The sequence below is a fragment of the Mobula hypostoma genome, chromosome 4 (assembly GCF_963921235.1).
Source record: "Mobula hypostoma chromosome 4, sMobHyp1.1, whole genome shotgun sequence".
Taxonomy (NCBI): Eukaryota; Metazoa; Chordata; class Chondrichthyes; order Myliobatiformes; family Myliobatidae; genus Mobula; species Mobula hypostoma.
The window spans coordinates 78463299-78476686 of NC_086100.1; the positions used below are offsets into that span (position 1 = coordinate 78463299).

A 13388-nucleotide genomic window follows, 5' to 3' on the forward strand; every position below is an offset into this window, starting at 1 on the left:
AGTTCCTCCAGCATTTTGTGTGTGTTGCTTATTATTACTGAGAGATTCGGATTTTGTAATAGGAATCAAGAAGAAGGTGAGTCCATGTCACAGTTTGTGGAGGTGCTGAAGCAATTCCCTGGACTTTGTTTTTGGGCAGTCACTGAATGATACATCATAAACTCCTCTGGGGTCTGTGTACTGAGGTAATTCAGAAAAGAATGCTAGTATAAGGATTTAGACTGCTGAAGCTTTGGCAATAAGGGACACATTGAACGTGCAGGTTAAAATAAAAAGACACTATCAACAAAAAAACGATTTTTGGAAAAAACATAAAGAGCTATATGAGGACAGCTGTGTACCGAGGGAAGACTGAGTGACTCTCACTCTCGCTTTGCACTTTTAATCTTTTCAGTGCACAAAAATGGCTGTTAGGTGACCCCACAGCTGGATGGGGCCACATTGGAGATACAAGTAGACACGGGTGTTGATATATTGCTGGTGCCAGATACATTACAAGGAGAAATTGAAGCATCTCACCCCAGAGGGAGCAAGGTTGACTTTAAAGACTTACACTGGTGAGGTAGTGGGGGCACTAGAACATGTTACAGTGGAGTCTAATGGACAGGGGGACAAACTTGCACTGTACATTGTTAAAGGTAGTTATCCCGCAATTCTAGGTCAGTTGTGGTTGGAGTATATCAAACTGGACTGACACAAAGTGTACTTGATTGAAGGGAGCACTGGTCTACAAGAGGTATTGAAGAAACATGCAGAAGTATTCAATGAAGAACTGGACAGTATGAAAGGAATTCAGGAATTAAGCTGTCTCTTAAGCCTGGGTTCTTAGTGGAGTGGTGGAGGTGACTGATGAGCCTCAGTGGCAGCATGGATAAAAAAGAATGAACTGAAGAAAAAGAACAATTAAATGATATAATAAAAATGTGTGGCATGAAGAAACCATACAGATATTCCAAGGAAATTAAAGAGTACCCATATGCAAAGCAGAGACCAGCATATCTTTTGGAAAAATATGACAGTGAAAAATATCTGCGACCTTGAAAAGTGGTCCTTGTATCACAGTTATGACAGGAATTTGCCGCTGGATGGAACTAAGAAGGCCTATGCTTCAGATTTGGAGAAAACAATCCTCAAGTGAAGAATTGCAGATCCATGAGAGAGTAAAGGAAGAAGATCTTAATGATGTACTCAGTCCTTAGTGCTGAATCTTTAGCAGTGACTGTCATGTGACCAATACCTCCAATAGTTGACAATCTGGAAGCTCATTGGAAAATGAAGATGTCATGGTCCGGTCCATGACGTCTGTATTCCAGTTCACGTTCCGGTCCATGGACTCAGGACTCCGGGTCTTCCAGCTGTCCCTTGTTTGACTAAATCAAAAGCACCTGATTCCCATCTTTGGGCTTGCAATATAAGTAGCCTTGGGATTGTGTGTGGGCTGTTGCTTTGTCTTGTCAGTCCCCCCTTAGAGCAACCTGCTGATGAAACTATTTGTGATCTCAAGGCCTGGTTGGAGGACCACTGCTTCATGGAGCCTTGTTGCCACTTGTAGGAGTGGTGTTTGTGGTATGGATTTAGCTGTTTCCTGGGCCAGCTGAGTGGCTGCTGGTCAGCTGAGTGGCTGCCAGCCACTCTGAGCTAGGTAGGGATCTGGCTGTTTCTGTAGCCAGCTAAGGTTGCTGGCTGAACTGAGACTTGGAGCTACCCTGGAGCAGAGATGGAACTGTCTGTTGTTCTTTGGTGTTTGTCTCTTGTCCTTGCCACTGTGGGGTAAGCCAGGATGTCTTGCTGTTGCCCCCTGGGGGGTCATATCTTGTCTTGTCCTCTCCTCTGTGTGGTAAGTCAGGCTGTATTGATGTTGCCCTGTGGGGGGATATGTCTTGTCTTTGCCTCTGTTGGGTAAGTCTGGCTGTCCTGCTGTTACCCAACAGATGGACCTGTCCCACCTTGGTGTGGAGAAGTTGAGTCCTGGCTTGTCTTAGGATAAGTCCTGGCTCTATGTCTATGTTCTGTCCTGTCTCATGTTAGTGTCGTGTTAAAGGTGAGTCCTGGCTTGTTGATGGATAAGTCCTGGCTCTATGTTGATGTTTAGTTCCCAATTTGTCTCTGAGCTCGAGAACCCAAGCCTCGACGATCCTGCAGCCAAGTTCCAAGAATCCAAGCCTCCACGATCCTGCAGCCAAGCTCCAAGAACTCAAGCCAAGCCTCAAGACCCAAGACCCCAGCCTCAAGCCATGTCATGTCCTTGCCTGGTTCTGGGGTCTGAGCCTGGGGCAGGGCCCAAGTTCTGGGTCCTTGTCCAGTCTCGGGCTCGGAGTCCAGGCCTTGTCTCCTAGTCCATGGTTCCTAGTCCTGGTCCAGTTTTCCCTAGCCCACGTCTGCATTCTTGTACATGCTCCTGGTCTGAATCATGTTATGTCCCTACTCTAGTCAAATCCTGTTCCTTGTACTTCAGTGTCTGTGTCTTGCATTTGGGTCTGTTCCCAGCACCCCCTTGTGACAGAAGAGAATGAAAATTGGTTTGTGTTGCCAGCAGAGAAGTGGAAATATGCATATAATAACATAAAGAATCTTAGATCAGGATGGCAGAGACAGACCTGAATGACAGAGATGCTAAGGAAGGAAAGGAGACTACAAGGAAAAGGTGGTTTATGGAAGAGTCTGGTGATGTCAAACACATTTTTGGTGAGTGGAGGCGATGTGAAGTGGAACCAGAATAGTTTTCTGCTGGCCCCATTCAGCAATCGAAAACAGCAGAGTTAATACATAGAGTATTGTTTGATGATAAAGTGCTATTAGAGGATCTAAGATGGGCAAAGAGATGGCACAAGTGAACAGAAACTCTTAAAGTGTAGAATTCAATGGTGCTGCCCAAGCAGAGTTACCTACAGTTTCTGCATCAGAAGCTGACTAAGAAATTCCCCAGGAAGCAGTACTACCTGAACCCTCATTGGAGGACTTTGACTTCAATAAGTTCTTCAATATGGAGAAAAGTGTACCTGGACTAGCATCGATGATTGAATTGGTGCTTGGTGAATGATCAGTGTCAATCAACTGGTTCAGTCAATGGTTTGCAAGAAACTTAAGTAGATCAGGTAGTCACTCCAGTAGCCCATGGCCTATCCCACATGAAGAACTTGACAGACTTGCTGGTCCGGAGCTGAGGATTCCAATCCCTGTCAAACAGCTTGGAAACTAGTTGGATCCCATTCCATCAGGAGAAAGTAGTAAATAGATTTTTAAAAAAGGTTTATATTTTAGGAATACCGCATAAAGCAAATGTGAATGTGAAACCACTGCTGTCCAGTCTCTTTGCCAACAAGGAGAAACTAATGGAGAGTTGACAGACTGGAGTAGTGTTTGTCTGCGGAAGAGGTGGAATCAGAACTGAAAGGTGTGAAAATAGAATCTGAGAGGAAGATTCCCACCCTGTTAATGGTGGAACATCCATACTAGACTCTAACTGCATCTTGTGATCCTAAAACAAATGCAAAAAAAAACACAGATATGACTACTTTCAATAAGCTATTTAACAGTATGAAGGTCAGTGGAAAGCAAAAAGGGAATGAAAATGTGTGTGGATTGGGTTGCCAGTGCAGAAATTGATGTAGGCACATAATAACAGCAAGAGCCTTTAATTGGATGGCAAAGACAAAGATCAAAATGCCCAGAAATTCTACCATCCTCTGTAATGCAGCCTCCATACCCAGATATTCTAGGTGACCTGCCTTGCAGTCAAAATCATCATATGCCAGTCCTTAATTGGCAAGGCCATTCATCCTCTGTCACCTATGCTTTCTGAGGTGTCCCTTACTGACAATACAGTATCCAAGCCAAAGCCTATACATCACCAAGAGACTGGTACTCTCACAGGAATAGGCAGACTCCAGGCAGAGTGAATCTTTAGTTTAGTGACTAACCCTCAACACATGGGACAGAACAATCCCAGGATTATGTTTGAAGATAGAGCTAGTCTACCCTCTTTCCCTAGTTTAGAGAAAGAAACATGTTTTTGCTGTTGGCTGAATTTGATAATGACAGCTAATCTGTGTATGGGAAGGGGAGAGATAAGTAGTGGATTCAAGTATATTTTGACCCTGTTGAGCTTCCCTGTGTGTTACGTACTGAACATAATGTGAGAGGGCATTCTGGGGAGATGACTTCCATGTAAAATAAACAGCAACATGTTTTGTTCCTCATTTCTCTACGTCTGGTGTGTGTTAATCATGTCCACTCGGCTTCCCAGTACAGTCATTATCCCTCAACCATCAGGCTCTTGAACCAGTGCTGATAACTTCACTCGCCCTTCACTGAACTGTTCCCATAAACTATGGACTCACTTTCAAGGACTCTTCATCTCATGGTCTTGATATTTATTATTCATTTACTATTATTATATTCTTTTTTCCTTTTCTATTTGCACAGTTTATTGTCTTTTGCACATTAGATGCTTGTCAATCTTGTTGAGTGCAGTCTTTCATTCATTCTATTATGTTTCTTGGATTTACAGAGTAAACCTGCAAGAAAACGTATCTCAGGGTTGTATATAATGTCATATATTTACCTTGAACTTTGAAATATTTAGGAGACCCAGCTGTGTATTTACTCTTCAAGAGCTAATCACGTTCCGCTAACCTACTGAAACTAGCCTTCACTGATTCATGTCAATATGCAATTCTTAAAGCAGAAATGCGCAATAAATTCTAACGTTGATGAAATGTTGACATGGAGAGTACTGATGAGGGATATGAAGGCAAAGAATTTAGGGCCCATTTCAGTGACACAAATCTGAACACTGTACTCAAAAACATGGACTTGTGTAGAGAACTAGCATTCTTGTGTGCTCAGGAAGTCATCAGGGACCTTACACATATGATGAAGATTAATAGAAACAGGAATAATTTCCAAAATATCTGACATTTTCTGTCACCCTTAGGTTCACAAGCTAAGCCATTGAATGTGGAATCTGATAGCTGTTCTTGGCGTATCTTCATAGAGCCATTTCTGGCCGCGGAATGGAGATTGTGGAAGTTCATGATGTCTTCCCGCTTACTCTCCACTTTCATCGCATTCTGTGCCCTCTTGGCTTACCTGAGCTCCTTCAACTCACATGACTATACTTTTGTGCCTTTCTCATTTACCAGAATCAAAAAAATATTACCTGCCCAGGTTGCTCCAGCTGAGCAGTCAAAATAGAAAAGAATGTACAGAGTCAATTCATCTACTGCTAACATTCACAAGTCCAGGTGTGGCAGCACCTGGGTGATAACATTCACCAGTCCGGGTGTGGCGTCACCTGGGTGATAACATTCACCAGTCCGGGTGTGGCGAACCTGGGTGATAACATTCACCAGTCCGGGTGTGGCATCACCTGGGTGATAACATTCACCAGTCCGGGTGTGGCGGCCCCTGGGTGATAACATTCACCAGTCCGGGTGTGGCGGCCCCTGGGTGATAACATTCACCAGTCTGGGTGTGGCATCACCTGGGTGATAACATTCACCAGTCTGGGTGTGGCATCACCTGGGTGATAACATTCACCAGTCCGGGTGTGGCATCACCTGGGTGATAACATTCACCAGTCTGGGTGTGGCATCACCTGGGTGATAACATTCACCAGTCCGGGTGTGGCCTCACCTGGGTGATAACATTCACCAGTCCGGGTGTGGCATCACCTGGGTGATAACATTCACCAGTCCGGGTGTGGCGGCCCCTGGGTGATAACATTCACCAGTCCGGGTGTGGCATCACCTGGGTGATAACATTCACCAGTCTGGGTGTGGCATCACCTGGGTGATAACATTCACCAGTCCGGGTGTGGCATCACCTGGGTGATAACATTCACCAGTCCGGGTGTGGCATCACCTGGGTGATAACATTCACCAGTCTGGGTGTGGCATCACCTGGGTGATAACATTCACCAGTCCGGGTGTGGCCTCACCTGGGTGATAACATTCACCAGTCCGGGTGTGGCATCACCTGGGTGATAACATTCACCAGTCTGGGTGTGGCGGCACCTGGGTGATAACATTCACCAGTCCGGGTGTGGCATCACCTGGGTGATAACATTCACCAGTCCGGGTGTGGCGGCACCTGGGTGATAACATTCACCAGTCCGGGTGTGGCATCACCTGGGTGATAACATTCGTCAGTCCAGGTGTGGCAGCACCTGGGTGATAACATTCGTCAGTCCAGGTATGGCATCATACCAGGTATGGTAGTGTGCTAAGTCAAAAGTGATCTAAAACTGGACCAGAAAAGCTATGTCATTTGTGTGCCAGCTCTGTTCAGGGGGAGCTCAATCAGATTTATTATCACTAATACTGCATATCACAAGAAATTTGTTGTTTTGTGGCAGAATCACATAAAAATCTATAAATTAAAGAAATAAACATTGTGCAATAAAACAAATAATGAGCTAGCATTTTATGGATCATTCAGAAATCTGATGGTGGAGGGCAAGAAGCTGTTCCTAAGCGAGTGAGTGCGGGTCTTCAGGCTCCTGTGTCTGATGATAGAAATGAGAAGAGGGCATGTGGACTGTCATCGATTTCAGGAATACTGTGCACCAACTGAGAATAATCTGTTAACTCACATCATGCTGCCAGTACTAAACCCAATGATTGTTACAGATTTTGGCACAGCTGTTGCTTTTCTGGGGCTCTGCCTGTGCTTCCATGGGGTGAGTATTAGGAGCCCATAATAAGCAAATTTTTTATTTCAAAATATACTTTATTCAAAAATAAAATTATATACAATAAACCATTCAATAACTTTCCATCCTTTACATACTTTTCCATTATAGTCTGTCCATATCCATACTTATGGCCACCCACGTGGCACTCCAGTTGTTCACCTTACCACATCATTGTTGAGGGGTATACTCCCCGCCCACTGACCCCTCCCACTCCTGAGGGTGAAGAAACCTGTACCGTGGTCCTTCCCCACCGGGCCCTTGTGGTGGCTGCACCAAGTTTCAGTGCGTCCCTCAGCACGTACTCCTGCAGCCCAGAATGTGCCAGTTGGCAGCATTCTGCCACGGACATCTCCATGTGCTGGTAGATCATCGTGTTTCGGGCTGAACAAAGAGCATCTTTCACCAAGTTGATGATCTGCCAGCAGCACCGGATGTTTGTCTCCGTGTGCGTCGCGGGGAACAGCCCATATATAAGATAGTCCTCTGTTACGCAGCTGCTGGGGATGAAACGTGACACTAGTCCGTCCATCCTCCTCCACACCCTCTCTGCAAACTGACAGTGTGCAAAGAGGTGGGTCACAGACTCCTCACTGCAGTCCTCCCGTGGGCAGTGGGGTGTGGAGACGACGTTCCGGATGTACAGGAGGGATCTGACTGGGAGGGCCCCTCTCACCGCCAGCCAGGCGAGGTCCTGGTGCCTGTTGGTGAGATCTGGCGATGAGGCATTTTGCCAGATGAACTGGACAGTCTGCTCAGGGAACCACCCCACTGTGTCCATCACGTCCTTCTCCTGCAGTGCCTGCAGGACACTACGTGCTGACCACTGCCTGATGGCCCTGTGGTCAAAGACGTTCTCCTGGAAGAACTTTGCTACGTAGGACAGGTATGCTGGCAACGACCAGCTGACTGGGGCGTTGCGCGGGAGTGGGGCCAGACCCATCCTTCATATCCAGGGTGACAGGTAGAACCTGGGCACATAGTGGTACTTGGTGCCCACATACCTGGGTTCTACACACAACCTGATGCAGCCACATACGAAGCTGGCCATCAGGGGGAGGGCGACATTGGGGACGTTCTTGCCCCCGTTGTCCAGGGACTTGTGCATGACGGTCCATCTCACCCGCTCCATCGTGGATCCCCAGACGAATCTGAAGACAGCCCGGGTGATTTCCGAGTTGTAGGAGCGGGGGACGGGCCAGACCTGTGCCAAGTACAGCAGCCCTGAGAGCACCTCACACCTGATGACCAGGTTCTTGCCTGTTATCGACAGGGAGCGCCCTCCCCACAGTCCCAGTTTCTGTTTCACCTTGGCAGTCCGCTCCTGCCAGTTCTTGTTGCACGCCTCAGCCCCTCCGAACCAGATCCCCAACACCTTCAAGTGGTCAGACCTGATGGTGAAGGGGACGCTGGATCGGTCGGGCCAGTTGCTGAAGAGCATGGCTTCGCTCTTTGTGCGGTTGACCCTGGCCCCCGACGCTAGCTCGAACTGTTCGCAGGTGCCAATCAACCTGCGAACTGACCTCGGATCAGAGCAGAAGACGGTGACGCCGTCCATGTACAGGGAGGTTTTCACTTGGGTCCCTCCACTGCCTGGCAGCGTCACCCCTCTTATGCCCTCATCCTTCCTGATGGCTTCCACAAAGGGTTCTATGCAGCAGACAAACGAGACAGGGGAGAGGAGACAGCCCTGCCTGACTCCAGACCTGATGGGGAAGCTGTCTGTTTTCCACCCGTTGACCTGCACTGCACTACGGATGTCTGTGTAGAGCAGTCTAATCCAATTCCGGATTCCCTCCCCAAATCCCATTTTAGAGAGCACGTCTGCCATGTACGTGTGCGATATCCTGTCGAAGGCTTTCTCCTGGTCCAAGCTGACCAGGCAGGCGTCCACCCCCCTGTCCTGCACGTAGGCGATGGTGTCCCTCAGCAGCGCGAGGCTGTCTGAGATCTTCCTGCCCGGTACAGCACAAGTTCGGTCTGGGTGGATCACCTGTCCCAGAGCAGACTTGACCCTGTTGGCGATAGCCTTGGACAGGACCTTGTAATCCACATTCAGGAGAGAGATGGGTCTCCAATTTCTAATGTCCTCCCTTTCCCCCTTCTGCTTATAGATGAGGGTGATGATGCCCTTCCTCATGGACTCAGACATACTGCCGGCCAGAAGCATAGCGTTGTACACTTCCAGCAGGTCTGGGCCCATCCAGTTCCACAGAGCCGAGTACAACTCAGCCGGAAAGCCGTCGCTTCCGGGAGTCTTACCCGACCCAAAGGAACGGATGGAGCCTGTCAGCTCGTCCAGGGTCAGTGGCTGATCCAGACTCTCCCGCTTGCCATCGTCTAAGACCTGCGTGATAGATGACAGGAAGTTGCGGGAGGCTGTGGCCTTTTCGTCGTACAGACCAGCATAGAAGGACTTGCAGATCCTCAGTATGTCGGTCTGTGAGGATGCGACTGAGCCGTCCTCTTCCTTAAGATTGTGGTTCACAGAGCTCCCCCTGTGCACCTTTTGGAAGAAGACGCGTGAGCACGTCTCGTCCTGCTCCACGGTTCGGACCCTTGATCGGAAGATGATCTTGGAGGATTCAGCGGTGAGGTGCTGGGCTTGCCGGCTCTTCACCTCTCGCAATTCCTCCCTGACATCCACCCCCTTCGACTGCAGAAGGAGAAGTTGCTGCAACTCTGTCTGGCCTTCTGGTCCTCCCGTAAGTGACAGGTGGCTCTCAGAAGGCAGTGGTCAGAGAAGAACACCGGCGTGATGTCGGTGGACCTGACCTTGAGGGACTCAGGCAGGAAGAGGAAGTCGATCCGGGAGCGGGCTGAGCCGTCCGATCGTGTCCAGGTGGCTTGCAGCTGTGCTCCACCTGTGGGGGTGCCACAGGCGTTGCGCAGCTTGGCTGTCTTCACCGTTTCCCTCAGGAGTCTAGAGGTACTGTCCAGCCTGCCGGGACCTCCAGCCGCATCAATGGTGCAGTTGAAGTCTCCGGCCAGAATGACCGGCTGGGACGTCACCAGCAGCTGTGGGAGCTGCTCGAAGACGGCCAGCTGCTCGCTCCGCACGGGGGAGGCGTACACGTTGATCAGCCGGAGCGGAGTGCCCCGGTATTTGACGTCTGCTACCAGGAGGCGCCCCGCAACCACCTCTTTAACTTGGGTGATTGAGAAGTTGCCTCCCCGCAGCAGAATCCTCGGGCCGGAAGCGCGACAATCGTTGCCCCCCGACCACACAGACAAACCTTTTTTCCACCACCGTGACCACCTCCGGTAGTTACGGAGATGTGGTAGTCCGCACTCCTGGAGGAAGGTCACATCGGTCTTTACAGTGTCCAGGTACTGGAGCGTGCCGACGTATCGCCCGGTACTCTTCAAACTTCGCACATTCAAGCATGCCAATTTAAGGTCTGCCATCATTGTAAGTCTTTTATTTTGGCTGCTCTCCGTCCTCACCCTTGCCATCCTGAGCCTTCATTCCCACCGCCTTTGTGAAGTTTTCCACCTTCTGTGGGCTCAGGTACTGCTGGTAGTACTCCTCCGGGTGTGGCCGTTCTGGTTCTGGGCCCGGGGGGGTTGTTGACTTCCTGGGCTACTTCCCCTTCCAGCTGCTGGGTGCCAGCCGTGGCTCTGCTCCTGGATTTCCGGAGCTCTGTGTGTCTGCTGCTCTCCGCTTCCTGTACTTGGGGGGTGGCCAGCAGACTTTCTCCCTCCTCTCTCCTCCTCTCCACCTGTTCTGCCAGCCGCTTCTTCCGCTGGGGCTGCTGGCCTCCCCCAACTCATTCCTCCTCTGAAGAGGACAGGGTACCAGAGGCCGTGTGGTTCCCTGCCCTTTTCTTGTGTTGCTCCGCCTTCTGTCGCTTGGCCGCCGCCTTTTGGGTCTTCTTGCGTTTCACGACCTTCCATTCCGTTTCCACCTCAGCTCTCCCCTCCTCCATGGACTCCTGCTCGTCGTTTGCCTGGTCCTGGAGGGAATAAACGGTACCTTTTCAGAATGGCAGGCGGTGACTAGTGGGGTACCGCAAGGCTCAGTGCTGGGACCCCAGTTGTTTACGATATATATTAATGACTTGGATGAGGGAATTAAATGCAGCATCTCCAAGTTTACGGATGACACGAAGCTGGGTGGCAGTGTTAGCTGTGAGGAGGATGCTAAGAGGATGCAGGGTGACTTGGATAGGTTGGGTGAGTGGGCAAATTCATGGCAGATGCAAATTAATGTGGATAAATGTGAAGTTATCCACTTTGGTGGCAAAAATAGGAAAACAGATTATTATCTGAATGGTGGCCGATTAGGAAAAGGGGAGGTGCAACGAGACCTGGGTGTCATTATACACCAGTCATTGAAAGTGGGCATGCAGGTACAGCAGGCGGTGAAAAAGGCGAATGGTATGCTGGCATTTATAGCGAGAGGATTCGAGTACAGGAGCAGGGAGGTACTACTGCAGTTGTACAAGGCCTTGGTGAGACCACACCTGGAGTATTGTGTGCAGTTTTGGTCCCCTAATCTGAGGAAAGACATCCTTGCCATAGAGGGAGTACAAAGAAGGTTCACCAGATTGATTCCTGGAATGGCAGGACTTTCATACGAAGAAAGACTGGATGAACTGGGCTTGTACTCGTTGGAATTTAGAAGATTGAGGGGGGATCTGATTGAAACGTATAAAATCCTAAAGGGATTGAACAGGCTAGATGCAGGAAGATTGTTCCTGATGTTGGGGAAGTCCAGAACAAGGGGTCACAGTTTGAGGATAAAGGGGAAGCCTTTTAGGACCGAGATTAGGAAAAACTTCTTCACACAGAGAGTGGTGAATCTGTGGAATTCTCTGCCACAGGAAACAGTTGAGGCCAGTTCATTGGCTATATTTAAGAGGGGGTTAGATATGGCCCTTGTGGCTACGGGGATCAGGGGATATGGAGGGAAGGCTGGGGCGGGGTTCTGAGTTGGATGATCAGCCATGATCATAATAAATGGCGGTGCAGGCTCAAAGGGCCGAATGACCTACTCCTGCACCTATTTTCTATGTTTCTATGTTTCTATGTCTGCAGGGGGGTGGCAGGTCTTGGGCTGCTTGCACCTTCCTCCCTGGTTTCGTTATCCGTCCTGTCAGATGCCTCGTCTACAGCGCTGGCGGGTACGTCCGAAACTGCCTGGGCCCTTTCAGGGCCAGCACCTCCCCTGGTCGCCTGTGCGTAGGTGCCCCCACGCCTCGGGCAGGCTCTGTACAGGTGGCCAGCCTGTCCGCAAAGGTTGCAGGACTTGGCCTGCGTGCAGTCTTTGGTCAGGTGGCCTTCGCTTTTACAGTTCTTGCACATCACCACCCTGCACTGGGCTGCGATGTGCCCTGCCTTGCCGCAGTTTCGGCACACCCTGGGTTGCCCCGCGTACACCGTGTACCCTCGGTTCCCTCCGATGGCGAAGACGGAGGGGGGGTGGATGACGCCGCCGTTGGAATCCAACCTCAGCTTCACCTTGACCTGCCGTTTGCTGGTCCAGATTCCCAGTCCGTCCTTCACGTCCGCTGGTGTTCCTACGCTCTCCACATACCGAGCAAGGAATGTAAGAACGTCCACCCCTGGCACGTGCGGGTTGAACATATGCACCGTGATTGTCCGTTCCTGTTGCGTAGCTGTTGAAAAGAGGGCCTGTGCTTTCAGCAGCGACAGCGGCACCTCTGTCCCCTTCAGCTGAAGCTGCTGGTACAGCTTCTGCCACCCTGCAGCCTGCCGGAAAGTGACATCGAAGAAACCTGCGAAGTCCTGGACGCAGTAGATGTCGTCGAGCATAAATCCGCAGCATTCCATCAAGACCTTCCGGATGAAGGTCTCTTGGGTGAAGCCAGTGCCCCTGTTCCGGTCTCGCACTGTCAGCCTGACAGTGTTCTTGATACCCGGGCCTCGAGCCGATGCACTGCTCGCTGCTGCCATCTTCTTCCTCACTGCTGTCGTCGCTGGTATGGGATGTTAGATTGGAGGCCAATCAGCATTAGGATCCTCCCCTGTGTCAGCGCGAACTCTTCTCCTCCCCCTTCTGGTCTGATAAGAACAGATACTACACTTGATCTTAGCCAAAAGGCCGAGAAGATGAACTGGACGGTCTGCTCCGGGCCATCTGCAACTTGCTCCATGTCAAGAGAAAGCAACCATCTACCAGCTGAGCTACAGCCACAGGGACCACACATTAAAGATGTGGTAGTGTGGTCAGAAGCATGTGGGGGGCAGGCACGGTGAATGTGCAAAGGTGATTAATATTGACTATATGATCCAGATTGGATGCATAAAAAAAGGTGCTGTCAGGAGATTGAAAAAATATCTAGCACTTGTGATTTTAATTTCATTGGATACACCAAAGAATGCAGGTTTCAAATTTGCCCCATTGATGGTGTTTTGGATTGGTGAAGATCAACATGATGTCACAGTCTCACAGTGCTATCGTTTAGGAAGGTCCTTATATTTGGATGTTCTCTCCCTTGATGCTGTCCGAGGATAGTGCCTGAATGCTGGGTCTTGGGTAAGGTTTAACTGATGCGGTTTGTGGATTGGACTCTGTGGTTCACGCTATGATGTCTATCTGGTTTCTGGCCACTCCTTTTTTTTGTTACTATTTTGGGCAATTTTGATCATTGCAGCCTGCAGACAATGAACTGAGCTGAACTGAACATGGACTCTCTCAATTTTGTGTTTTTATTCTTTGCTTTTTGCT

The 13388-nt window shown here is 49.6% G+C and overlaps 2 pseudogenes; one reads left to right on the forward strand and one right to left on the reverse strand.

The window, feature by feature from the left end:
- Positions 1-867: 867 nt before the first annotated feature.
- Positions 868-3802, forward strand: LOC134345958 (eukaryotic translation initiation factor 4E transporter-like; annotated as a pseudogene).
- Positions 3803-12641: 8839 nt separating this feature from the next.
- Positions 12642-12773, reverse strand: LOC134346028 (U2 spliceosomal RNA; annotated as a pseudogene).
- Between the last annotated feature and the right edge of the window lie 615 nt (positions 12774-13388).